Source organism: Lagenorhynchus albirostris, chromosome 8, assembly GCF_949774975.1.
Source record: "Lagenorhynchus albirostris chromosome 8, mLagAlb1.1, whole genome shotgun sequence".
NCBI classification, from domain to species: Eukaryota; Metazoa; Chordata; class Mammalia; order Artiodactyla; family Delphinidae; genus Lagenorhynchus; species Lagenorhynchus albirostris.
Genome location: NC_083102.1, coordinates 20,869,536 through 20,883,162, shown reverse-complemented (window position 1 = coordinate 20,883,162; position 13,627 = coordinate 20,869,536). Strand labels below are relative to the sequence as shown.

The window sequence follows — 13,627 nt, the reverse complement described above, 5'->3', positions numbered from 1 at the left end:
CATATAAATGCCAGCCAGGCTTGTTACTGGGAGCATGTGGCCACGTTATTTTAACTCGACGGTCCTGTCCCTGTTGGTGGGCATCCTGCCAGTCTGCATTCCCACATCCTGCTGCCGACTCGGGGCCCACCCGTTTCTATATCGAGACGCTCCTCTCCATAAATAAAGAACAGGAGTCAGGCACAAAAGAAAGGCCATTTCAAGCGCCGGGAAGGCTGTCACATGGGCCAACAAAGGGCAGGAAATGCTGGGCGGTGGCCCCGTGTCCGTCCCCAGGCCCAGCTCACCTGGCTGGGCCGTAGGGCCTTTGTGCGAAAAATGTCAGGCCCAAGTCCCGAACTTCCTGCCATTTGTCAGGCTGTGCCGTGACCTGGAGTTCACCGAAACGCTTGCTGCTCCCAACAATACACACAGGCATCCTTTGGAAAAATTCTCTCTCTCTCCCCTCGAGGCAGCAATGGCTTTTTATGGAAGTGGCCGGGGTGGGAGTGGGAGGGTCCCGGGCTGAGAAATGGAAAGTTTCGGCTGTATTTCTCTCTTGAAGAAGCCCGGCTCGGACAGGGCAGGGAGAGGTCAGGATCCCAGGCCTGTGAGGCCAGAGGCTCTGGGGCCTCACCCCAGCACTGCTCCTGACCAGCTTGGAACCATGAGGTCATTGGGTGGGTGACTGTTTCTATGACCTATTTGTTTTTTCTCTTATCCAGCACCCCAGGTGCTCCCATCCCATCTGCCTCCCCTGAGGTTCCAGGATTTTATTGCCCATGCAATCAGTGTCAAGAATACCTGTCTGCCTACAGAGGAGCAAAAATTCAGGCACTGTGTCTGAGACAGAACTGAAGGCCTGGGGTTACCACTGCCCGACCAGCCATGTCCCTGGCTCCCAGCCTGGATCTTGTGAGAGGAGACTCACGGAGGCTTCTCCAGGCAACAACCAAGCAAAGACATCAACCCCTCACTGCACTCACTTGAGCTGTGCTCCCCTGGTGAGGGGCTGTAGACAGGGGCTCCCAAACACCGGAACGGACATTGATAAAGTAGTCACCCGTCCCCTGTGAACTGAAGAAAAAGAAACAATGAATTTTTCAGCTTCCTAAATGTCTTCCTTTGAAAGGACTGTCCTTTTATTCTGAGATTATTTCTGAAATGAAGAAGAAAAATGCGGTGAATTTTTCCATACTGCTAGGATTGTCCTTTATTCTGGGATAATGTTCTTCCTACTTTCCTAGTGCTACTTTGTGAGTGTTAAAATGTGCTTTTGTTTATGACATCACGGAAATTAAAAGACATTTTTATCTGATGAAACAAAAAGCTGACAATCCTGTGCTAGCCCTCCAAACAGAAACCAAAAACCCACCACCTGCAGCTTGTAATGTTCCCAAGTCTATGAGCCACGGTCTAGGGCACATGCAAGGAGCAGGACACTGGGCGCTGCCTTCAAGGAGCCCGCGACTTGGTGGAGGGCTACAGGCTTGTAATGGCGATGCCCTGCACGACCTCAAGGGATTCTGTGCAGAGGCGTGGGGCAGATGTTACTTGTGCTGTTAGAGCTCAGGGGGGAGGCCGGTCAGCGAACGCCTTGTTTGAGGTAAGGGCTCAATTAACGTTGGCTGAATAAATGAATGACTGGAAAGCATCGAAGAGGACTTGGTGAAAATGGGACTGGGAGGGTCTTGCCGAGGGGGAGGAGCTACGGAAGGGTGTTGCTGGTCAGCAGGTCAGCTCGGGCAGAGGCATGGAGGCCCCAAAGAGCCTGTGTGTGAGGGTGCGGAGGGGGGGCTGGCCTCTTCTCAGGAGCAGAGACAACCCTAACCAGAGTAGCGGGCTGTGATGTTAGGTAAGTGGAGGTGTACCTTGAGCCAGAAAATATGTTTAGATTTGAGGCAGCCGTTACTAGGGAGCCACGGAAGGATCTCGAGCAGGGCAGGGCCAGGGTGAAATGCTAAGTGAAGACGTCAGTCTGGCAGCTGCGTGGAGGGGTCCTGGAACCCAGAACCCAGGGGAGCTGTCCGAGGATTCCAGCCTGCGAGGGCAGCGGGCCGGGGCTGGGGCTGTGGTGCTGGTGAGGGGTGCCGCCAGGATGGGGAGGGTGCTGGACTGCACCTGAGATTTTAATCCAGGAGGCTCAGGAAGTTTTGCCATGACTGAGGGGATGGAAATGTGGCCGAGATGGGAGGTTTGGATTCAAGCAGAGGGTGAGCTTGGCCTTGGGTCTGCCAATTCTGAGCAGATGACTGGGGTTACAAGGACAAGGGTCCAGCTGCCCGGGGGGCTGGGGTGAGAGAACCAAGGAGCAGCAGGGCCACCCCCTCCCCCGGGGGGAGGGAGAGGCCACCTGTGCTCTCGCGAGCAGGGGCTGCAGTCGTGGTATCTGATGGGGGTGGATGTGCCGGCCCTTCCCAGAAGGTCTGCAGCCTGGCCTAATAGTGTGTGGAATTCAGGCCTGGATGAAAGGCGTTGAAAGCTGCCCGGGACGAGCGGCCACTCTCCCTGGGAGGGGGGCTGTGAGGAGGCCTGCGTGCTCTGGCAGCCAAGGTAACCCCGGGTTATTTCAGGAAGAGAGCCCTAAGAAGAAAAAGAGGTCAGTGGCCAGCAGATGGACAGATAATCCGGCTTATCTGAGAGACTGGCGAGAGAGGGCCCTCTGGGGCCCGTGTCCTCTGAGACGGGAAGGTGGCAAAGTGCATCAGAGGGAGAACAGGGGGTGGGGAGAGGACCAGCGGCCGCGGCCCCAGCTGGGGAGGGGGCACCTCGCGGCCCGGCCCAGTCTCTCCCCGGGCGGCAGACAGAAGTCCCTCTGGCTCAGATGGGAGGTGGAGACCGGAGTTCCCTGAGGTCACCCCAAATTCAGGAGCTCCAGACCTTATGCAGGGTCTGAATGGCCGACAACAGCCCGAGAGACGGCAGGCTTTTTACGTTTTACGCTTTCAGGTTGTTCAAGAGTCAGGTGCCCACCTGCATTTACCGGAGGCACAGTGCCCGCGTGGTGTGTCGTGTGGGTGCGTGTGACGTGGTGGGTACGTGCACGTGTGGGTTCTGTGTGGCTGTGGGTGTGGAGTGAGTGTGACGGGTGGGTGTGATGCACGTGAGTGTGTGTGTCCAGTGCGGGTCTGGGGGTGGTGTGTGCAGTGCACGGGTGTGCCGCAGCGCGTGCTCGAGGTGTGCGTGGAGCCGTCTCCTGGCCCGGCCTCGCCCCACTCCCCATCCTCGTGAAAGCGCAGCTGAGCCTTCACCGCCCTGTCGGGGCAGAGGCTCTCAGCTCCACGGGACGTGGTCCAGACTCCTCAGGATGTCCCGGGAGGCCTTCAGGATTCAGCTCAAGCCCTTTGAGCCCCCTTGGCCAGCCTGCCCTCCCAGGGACCTCCCGTCTCTTCTGACAGGCGTGGGTTTTCCTGTCTCTGAGTCCCCGTTCAGACAGTTTCCTCTCTGTGGAAGGGCCTGCCCATCCTCTCCACCTCAGAAAGCACCTTCATCCTTGAAGGATCAGCTCCCAGACGCTGAGCGGGACGTTTGGCTGGAGCCATCCTCGCCCACGCCCTCTGCCCGCTGCCCTCCACCAGCTCACACCCCAGAGCTGCCCATCGTGCACAGATGCCCCCTCACAGCTCATCACGGGAGGAGGCCGGTGTGGTCTGGGCTGCCAGCATCGCACTGAAACGCCCCTAGGACGAGCATGGGGCGCCGGGCCCAGGCTCTGCAGGTTCACCCTAGGAGTCCTCTCTGGGCTTCCCCGAGGCCTGAGTTCCATCCCGCAGGGCCCTCACTCCCTGGTCTGAACTGCTGCAGACACATTTTCCCAGGGCTGTCTTTTTTAACATTTTAATTGAGGTGTAATTGACATATAATGTTATATTGGTTTCAGGTGTCCAAGGTAACAATTCAGCTATTTGTATACATTGTGAAATGATCACCACAGTAAGTCTAGTTACCATCCATCACTTTAGCCAGGTAACCTTTAGGATTCACTCTCCTGGCAGCTTTCAAGTATGCGCTACAGTGTTGCTGACCCCAGTCATCACGCAGTCCTCCACCCCTGTCTTGACAGGACCTCACACCCACATGGTCACACTAGGCCTCGTGCCCCGGTTCTCGACTTTCCTGAGGGCACCGCCATGCCCCCTGCACCCGGGCTTCAAAACCGGGCCTCCTCCGGCTGCCCTGCCCCCAGGCCCCGACCACGCGTGCTCTGCTCCTTCCCCTCCCTCTCCACTGCAGGGTTTTTTTGTGCCTCCGGATTAGACCGCAGGAGCAGCAGCAAATACTGACGAAGCATGGTATAGACTTAGTCAACAGGAGGATCAATCCAGCCCCTCCCGCCCCTTCGCCCTGCAGGGGAGAACACTGCAGCGAGCGGTCAGTGTGGCACCCCACAGACCTGGGTGAGATCTCCTTTGGGCTGGATTCCCAGCAGCCCGAGCCCAGGGCCTGCCGTGCACTGCCACACTGCCCTCCAGAAGGGCGGCCCCACTCGAATTCCCGGCTTGTGTGTCTCTGTTACCCACCACTGCATGCTTCACGTGCTTCTGAACTTTGGGGGTTTCCTTTTCTGTATAGTTAGTCCACACTTTTGCCTGTTTCCTGGTGGGACTGCAGCCCCCTCCTCACTGATTTCTAGAAGTTCTTTGTATATTGTTGATATCAGAGGATACCTAGAATTAGAATAAAATCTATGTCAGTTTTAGACCTCCTCCCATTCTGTCCTCCATCTACGAATTTTGTTCCTGGTATCCTTCAATGGCAATGAATCCTTCATTTTGATGCCGTCAAGATCAAAACCAATCTTTTAAATTGTGGTGTGTGCTTTTGAAGTTTTAAGATGTCCTTTCCGGTTTCTAAGTCACAGAAACATTTTCCTAGGTTTTCTTGTACTAACCTTAAACTTACTTATCTTTATCTAGCATTTTCCAAAGTGACAGGCACTCTGCAAAGTGCTTTGGAGACACTATCTTTTTTTTTTTTAACATCTTTATTGGAGTATAATTGCTTTACAATGGTGTGTTAGTTTCTGCTTTATAACAAAGTGAATCAGTTATACATATACATATGTTCCCATATCTCTTCCCTCTTGTGTCTTCCTCCCTCCCACCCTCCCTATCCCACCCCTCTAGGTGGTCACAAAGCACGGAGCTGATCTCCCTGTGCTATGCGGCTGCTTCCCACGAGCTATCTACCTTACGTTTGGTAGTGTATATGTGTCCATGCCACTCTCTCGCTTTGGAGACACTATCTTAATAGGTGGAGACTGTTTTAGATACTTTGCATGTATTACTTCCGTGGATCCTCACAACATAGGAGGTGAGCACAATTATTACCATCCTCATGTTACATTTGAGGAGACCGAGGTACTGAGAGGTTAAGTAACTTCTAAGTAACACACAAGTTGAAGAATCTGAGAGCCTGGCTCCAGAGACTGTGTCCTCAACCTCTACGCTAACCCATCTGTCTAATGTGACCTTCACAGCAACCCCTAGTGTGGTAGTTAATTTTATGTAGCAGAGTGACTGGGCCGAGGCATGCTCAGAGAGCTAGTAAAACTGTATTTCGGTGTGTGCCCGTGAGGATGTCTCTGGAAGAGATTGGCAGGTTAGTATTTGAGTCAGTAGACTCAGTAAAAGAAAATGCCTTCACCAGCGTGGGTGGAGATCACCCAATCCATCTGAGGACCTGGAGAGAGCAAAAAGGTGGCGGATTTGCTGTCTCTGCTTGAGCTGAGACATCCATCTTCTCCTGCCCTTGGACACAGGACATGGGCGCTCCCGCTTCTCAGGCTTTCAGGCTAAGACCAGGACTTGGGCCGTCTGTATCCACCCACCCCCATTCTCAGACCTTCGGCCTCAGGCTAAATTACCCACCAGCTTTCCTGGTTCTGCAGTTTGCAGATAGAAGATCATGGGGCTTCTCGGCCTCCATCATGGCTTGAGCCAATTCGTATAATAAATCTCCTCTTCCATATACATCCTATATCCTATTGGTTCCATTTCTCTGGACATCCTGACTAATACACTGAGACAAGATGAACAGGGGCCATTCCTGGGGAAAGGGGAGAAGCCGCCCCAGCTCGCAGCCCCAAGCTGTGCCCTGAGCCGCTGCACTGTTATCTTAACCTCAGTCCCTCTGGGAAAGCCTGAGACCTGGAGCTGGGTGGTGCATTTTGGGAAGTGATCTCAGAGCACGGGAGTGGGGGATTGAAAAGAGTGAATGGGGAATGAGGACAGGCCAATCCAAGGATGAGTTTCCAGGCTGCTCCCTGCTGTGGCAGCGGGGGCTCCGTCCTGCTGGGAGCCTCCGAGGAGCACACGGAATGGGACTCCGAATTATCCCCAGGAGCAAGAGGACAGCATTTATCAAGCAGCTCCCCTCCCCCACTGTGGCCAAGCTTAGCTTCTCACCTGTGTGAGTGTCCGGAGGGCCTGCCCTGGTCACAGAGGAGCCCTGGGGCAGAATGGTCACAGGTGCCTCTGACAGGTGCTGTCAGATGCCACCTGGGCAAGGCTGGTGCTGCAGCCAAGGCTGGGTCCGGGCGGAGGGCACATGAGGCCAAGGTGCTGCCCGGAGTCGTTACTAATGTTCGCTCCTGGTTTCTCTCCCTGCAGGCCTGTCTCACTTCTTCAAGCAGACAGCTAGCTTCTGGTAGGTGGGTGCAACCTCGGCTCATTCGTCTTTATTTTCTCCACGATGCCCAGTGTGCCGCTATAACAACCCCGCCTTTTCTGCTCCTGGCACCAGGGGTGGTCTCTACATGTGCCGATGCCTTAATCCTAGTGGGAGCCCCGTGCTAACGCTTTATGCATGATGACATGGAGGCTAAGAGGTTTAGGGACCAGTGCAACAGAGCTAAGGTCAGAATCCAGGCTGGCGCTATGCACAGGCCTCCTCAGGGCTGGCTGAAGGGGGAGCCCCAGCTGCTTCTGTCTGGACCACGGAGACCAGCGGGAAGCAGGAGGGAGGTGTCCTTTACTCAGAGGAAACGGCTAGAAGCTGAACAAAGGCCCAGAGGCAGCAGAGCCTGGGCTTGTATAAGGAAGAGCAGTTTGGCTAAGTGTCGAAAATTTGTGGGTGGCACTCCTAAAAGAGTTGCCATTTGGAGAGGGGTGAGGGGAGGAGAAGGCAGCAGGGGTGATTTTTTTTTCTACAGCTAGTTGGCAGTGGGTGGGGGAGCTTGCATTGGACTTTTAAAGCCCCTGTCACACTGCAGTCTCCTTGAGGGCAGGAACCTCTGCTTCTCCTTCTTTGTGTGACAGAGAAGCAGAGAGACGCCTCCCCCCGCCCCCTGCCCACTCCCGGCCGTGTGCATGGGTGTGTGTGTGCCCTTCATCGTGGACGTGGTGGGTAGAAAGATAAGCCAGGGTGGTGGCCACTCCTGGCTGGCCCTTTCAGCATATCCCCTGGTTACACTCTCTCTCCTATTCTAACCCACCTACCAGACTACCCTCACCCCACAGCTCAAGGGGCAGCTCCACCCGCTCGTCATCACTTCCATTATTGGTTTTCAGCAAACAGTCTAACAGTCCTTGGGGACTCCTCTATTGCGTCACGTAGGAGCAGAAGGGTTGTTCTCTCTGTAGATTCCTACCAGCTGCCACCCTCCCCGGGCTCTCACAATTCAATGGCACCAGGAATGGAAGAGAGGAGAGAGCCCTTGACCTGTGGCCCGGGTGGCCCTTGGCCCTTGGCGTTGGAGGTATGACTTGTCCTTGGTCTCCCTCCTGCATGTCCCTCCTGTGGCTTCAGCAAATTCTCTGTCCCCACAAGCAACTGCCTTATGGCCCACCTCCTTCAGCCGGCCCTGGTCCCAGGCTCCCGGCTCTCACCCCTCCCCTCCAACCCCACCTCCAACAGGTAGCCACAGCTAACAGCGGTATGTATTTGTGATATATATTCAAAACCAGAAGCATACGATGTGTATCCCTGTGCCAATTGCTCCCTCACCTCAATAATATCACAGCCCCCTTTCCGTGGACTGTGTATGGACCCAGCTCATCCTTTTAAATGTCAGTACTTGCACATGGTGTAATATTTTGAAGAGGTTCTCTTCCTATTATTTATTGAGAAACTGTCACGGGCAAGGCTATGTTCTGGGGACCAGAATGTACATTCTAATAAAGGAGACAGGAGATATAAAAGTAATTAAATAAATAAGCCGCAGCATTATGGATGGTGTTAAGTGTTGTGAGGAAAATAAAACGGGGGGGGGTTGAGAAAGGAGGTGACATTTGACAACTCAGATACAAGCTTCAGGATGACAAGAAAGATGCATACCTGGGCCACGTCCACCTCGGGGCTGGGACACACCCTGCTGATGGCATCTTTGAGCCCATGGGATGGAGATGGTGGAGATGGTGAGGGGTGAGCCCCGTGGCGCTAGTCCTCCCTCTTATTCAGTGTCCTCGGGGGCGGTGGCAGCCGTCCAGGCCCAGGGACAGAGGCAGAGGCCCACATCCCCGGTGGCTGCGCTCTTTTTCACGGGCCCGCCAGGTGCAGCTGTATCACCACCTCACTCCTGTGACCACTTCACGTAACAAATGGACTTTCTTCTTTGAAAAACTGAATAAAATGCCTAGCCTGCCTCTGCGTTCACAAGATACTGTTTGGGAAAGGGCTTGAAGGAAGGAAAGTTTCAGAAAAAAAAAAAAGAGAGGAAATTCTCTCTATGTTTTCTAGGTCTGCTGTAACAAAGTATCACAAACTGGGTGGCTTCAAACAGTAGAAATTTCGTGTCTCACAGTTCTGGAGGCCAGAAGTCTGAAATCAAGGTGTTAGTAGGTTGGTTCCTCCTTAGGGACTCAGAGGAAGAATCTGTTCTTCTAGTCATTGGATTAGGGCAACCCTCATGACCTCATCTTAACTAGATCTCATCTGCAAAGACCCTATTTCCAAATAAGGTCATAGTCACAGGTACTGGGGGTTAGGACTTGAATATATCCTTTTCGGGGGACACAATTCAACCCCTAACAGTATCTAATGTCATCTTCATCATCAGCATCATCATTGTCATTATCATCACGAAAAACTCAGGGTTAAAAAACAAACACCACGGCTTGAGTCACGCCCCAGCGGAGACGGTGCGCAGGCGCACTTGCTCCGTAAGGCCCCGGAAGTGGTGGCGCCAACCTGCCGCCAGACCCGCGGTGCTCTCCGGATCTGACGTTTGTCCGTGAGGCAGCAGTTCCTTGGCGTCAGGGCTGTCGCGTAGGAGATAAAGTCGGAGGAGGTGAACGAATCTCTAGAACGCGCCCTTGGCAGGGAAATTACCTTCCTCTTCTCCCCGATGCACAGAACCAAAGTGGGCTTGAAGGATCGCCAGCAGCTCTACAAGCTGATCGTTAGCCAGCTGCTCTATGACAGCTACATCAACACTGCTAATGGCCTCATCGATGAAATCAAGCCTCAGTCTGTCTGTGCACCCTCGGAGCAGCTCCTGCATTCATCAAACTAGAAATGAAACGACTGTGTGCATGGAGAAAGGTCCAGAAGAATTCATACCACCATGTTAACAGTATCTCTAGGTGATATAATACAAGGAATGGAAAACGATGATACTGCAGTTCACTATGCAATTGGTCCGTCAGATACAGTTGCCCCTGGCACAGGAATTTACCTGGAGTTTGATGCAGATGTCCAGATTATGTCCCCAGAGGCTTCGGAGTACGAAACATGCTATGTCACATCCCGTAAAGGACCATGTCGTGTAGCGGCCTATAATAGAGATGGGCAATTAATAGCTACTGGATCTGCTGATGCTTCCATAAAAATACTTGACACAGAAAGAATGTTGGCCAAAAGTGCCATGCCAATAGAGGGCATGATGAACGAGACTGCACAGCAGAACATGGAAAACCACCCAGTGATTCCAACTCTTTACGACCACGTGGATGAATTCACGTGTCTCGCTTTCCACCCAACAGAACAGATCCTCGCCTCTGGTTAAAGGGATTATACTCTTAAATTATTTGATTATTCCAAACCAGCTGCAAAAAGAGCCTTCAGATACATTCAGGAGGCTGAAACGTTATGCTCCATCTCCTTCCATCCTTCTAGAGACTTCACTTGTTGGGGCTCAGCAGCCTACTCCTCGACTTTATGATATCAACACATGTCAGTGCTTTGTCTCTTGCAGTCCTCAAGATCAATACACTGATGCCATATGTTCCGTTAATTACAATCCTAGTGCCGATATGTATGTGACTGGTAGCAAGGACGGCTGCATCAAATTATGGGATGGTGTTTCAAATCGATGCATCACAACTTTTGAGAAAGCACACGATGATGCTGAAGTTTGTTTTGCCATTTTTTCCAAAAATTCAAAATACATTCTGTCAAGTGAAGAAGACTGTAGCTAAACTTTGAGAAATATCAACAGGGCGAAGCCTGGTCAGATACACAGGTGCTGGCTTGAGCAGACAGCAGGTGCACCGGATGTAGTCCGTCTTCAACCACACGGAGGACGGCGTGCTGCTGCCTGACTAGAGGACCATCAGCCTCTGCTGCTGGGACTCAAGAATGGCCGACCGGGCTTCCCTGGTGGCGCAGTGGTTGAGAGTCCGCCTGCCGATGCAGGGGACACGGGTTTGTGCCCCGGTCCGGGAGGATCCCACATGCCGCGTAGCGGCTGGGCCCGTGAGCCATGGCCGCTGAGCCTGCGCGTCCGGAGCCTGTGCTCCGCCACGGGAGAGGCCACAACAGTGAGAGGCCCGCGTACCGCAAAAAAAAAAAAAGAATGGCTGAGCGCCGGAACCTGCTCTCCCTGGGCCACAACAACATCGTGCACTGTATCATGCACTCGCCCACCAACCCCGGCTTTGTGACCTGCAGCAACGACTTCGGGGCGCGGTTTCGGTACGAGAGGTCGACCACGGACTAGAGCCGCCTGCGTTAAACAGGGTTCTTTTCTCGAGGACTCTGCCCCTCCTTCCCCTTGTGTCCCATCACCAGCTTCAGTGGTAAGTCGTTGTACCATCTCTGGCAGTTGTGCTGCCACCTCTACGTCCTTCTGGGATTTGTACGAGCCTTTTTTTACCTTGATGGAGAATCTTGGTGGAAAAAGTTGGAAACACGTATCTGTGCGGTTGTTCTGCACCCACTGATTATCACATGGTGATTTTCATCGGTTTTGTAAATACAGGACTTGCTATTTCTCTTGATCATTTGAAGAAGGATAGAGTATTAAAGTGCTTTCTAGATCTCAAATGGATCTATCATGAAAAAAAAAAAACCCACCAAAATGCATCATTAGCAAACTGGATATGCCTGTTTTTGTGTGGGTGGTAGTCTGCTGTGACATGACAAAGGCAGCGACAGATTTGCAGGAACCTGGGAGAGACAAGACTTAGGTCCCGCTGGCGCTTCTCAAACAGCAGTGAACACGTGAACCACCTGGGGCTTGTAAAAAGGCAGACCCTTGTCAGTAGGCCTGGGGCAGCCCTATGTTCTGCATTTCTGTCAAACTCCCAGGTAACGCCTCTACCGCTGGTCCATGGACCACGCTGAGTAGCAAGGGTCTGATGGATTGCCACCATACAGGCCTCTGCTCTGCCTAAGGCCCAAGCGTTGGTCACCTTTGAAGAACCTCGCCCTCTTTCTCCCATGACCTTCATGATTTCAAGAGCCAGCCTGGAGGGCTTCACACGTGTCACTTCCCACTTAGGTGGTCCCAGCTGTGATGTCTTTCCCTTCCTAACCCGCTCCTCACGTGGCACACTGTCTTTTCTTAGCCTCACATTAGTATTCTAGTGGACAGCCTCACTGACGGTGGAATGCACTGGGGGAGCCCAGAGGAAACTTAGCTGAAAGCAGGCCTGTAAACACGGCGGAGCACAAAACACATTCAGCCAAAAGACCCCCATTCCTGGACCCCATCCAGACTCGTCCCTTTATTATTTTTGTTCTCCTTCCTCTTTTACTAGACCTTGCCTGAAAACAGCCTGGGTGTTGCTAAGGTAACGCTGTAGAGCCTCCCCCCAATACATCATTGTTTGATTCCAACAGCAGCAGCCCAAGGAATTTGCTATTTGTTTAAGAGATGAAAGCCACAAACTTCCACACATTCTTCTCCAGTTTCACTCCCCTCGAACTGTATGGCCCAGTCGGAGCGGAGCACATTGGGTGGAGTGGACTCAGGGGACCCAACAAAATAATGGGTGCTTGAGAATGGTCCTCATCACCCAAAGAGAGAGAAAGAGAGAGCTGGGATTTCTCTTGACGGGGCACCAGGGGCGATAACTGTCCTCACTGAGGGTCTGAGATGGGCCTGGTGGGAAAGGAAAGCCTCTCGGTTATGTTCCCTCCCAGCCTCAGATCTGGAAATCACACTTCCCTCGGGGCCTCAGTTTCACAGACTGCGACTCTAGGAAGGGTACCTGAAATCCCACGAGCAGCACACCTAACCTGTGCGAAAACACATGGGATGTGGTTCAGGGCGCAGAGGTGTTTCAGGAGCACATACAGCCCCATTTAACGAGCTTTATCAGGAAACCGCTGTGGCTTGAGGGCCTGTGAGGTAGGTACTGGGGACACAGTGTGCATAGCCCTGGATCTGCAGCTTCTTACCAGCAGGAGCATTGATCCGACGTTGCTCTGCTGCCACTGACAGAATGATTTCTCTCTCGGTCCTTGCTTTTCTTTGTCACTCCGCTTCTCTCACAGACAACCACTTGGCTCCCCCTCTGTGTCGCATCCAAACTCCCTAAGCTGATGCATTTGATTGGTTCAAGTATTGGCTGACCAATAGAGAGGCAGCCCCTGGTCAGGCGCTCACCCTTGGGTCCAATCAGCTGTAGCCCACCTACCAGAGCTCATGCAGTGCAGCATGGCATCTTTAAAGGGAGCTGCAGTCATAGGAGGTCTTTGGAGGCCTGTTCATCCGCCCAGCGTGAGCTACATGATAAAGTGGTGCTTTCAGAAGAGTGCTGGGGAGAGAACAAGATGTCTAAAGATGTCTAATGAGGAGGCTTGATCGAATTTTGTGGTGTGTTGTGGTGTGTGATATAATCTGTCTGTCATCCCACTGAGACTTTGGTGAAATGTACATCGCTCACCAATGCTTCTGGTGTTAGACATGTGTTTTTTTGTTTTTTGTTTTATTAATTCTTATTGGAGTGTAGTTGCTTTACAATGTTGTGTTAGTTTCTACGGCACAGCAAAATGAGTCAGCTATACGTATACCTATATCCCCTCTTTTTTGGATTTCCTTCCCATTTAGGTCACCACAGTGCAGTAACTAGAGTTCCCTGTTCTCTACAGCATGTTCTCATTTAGTTATCTATTTTATACATAGTCCCAATCGTGCATGTGTGTCAGTCCGAAGCTCCCAATTCCTCCCCCTCACCCCCTAGACATGTGTTTTTGAAGGTTGGCTGTGCTCACTCTGACCTCCAGGAAGACAGATTTAGAACAGAAGCTGCCCGCCGGGGGCCCAGCCACAATCTGTTACCTATAGAAAAACGTGAGAAGTTCGGCGGCCAATGGAAGAAGAAAATAGGATCCATCTACTGAAGTATCAGGATCATCTGTACACACGGACAGACATAGTGAGATAGAGATAGAGATCTCCAAAGACACATACCCAGAGAGATACATACAGAGAGACACAACACATAGAGCGGCACACTCACACCCGCTGAAACAAGGAGAG

At 52.6% G+C, this 13,627-nt stretch overlaps 1 pseudogene; it reads left to right on the top strand.

The window, feature by feature from the left end:
* Positions 1-9,265: 9,265 nt before the first annotated feature.
* Positions 9,266-13,335, top strand: LOC132524127 (cleavage stimulation factor subunit 1-like; annotated as a pseudogene).
* Positions 13,336-13,627: the final 292 nt, after the last annotated feature.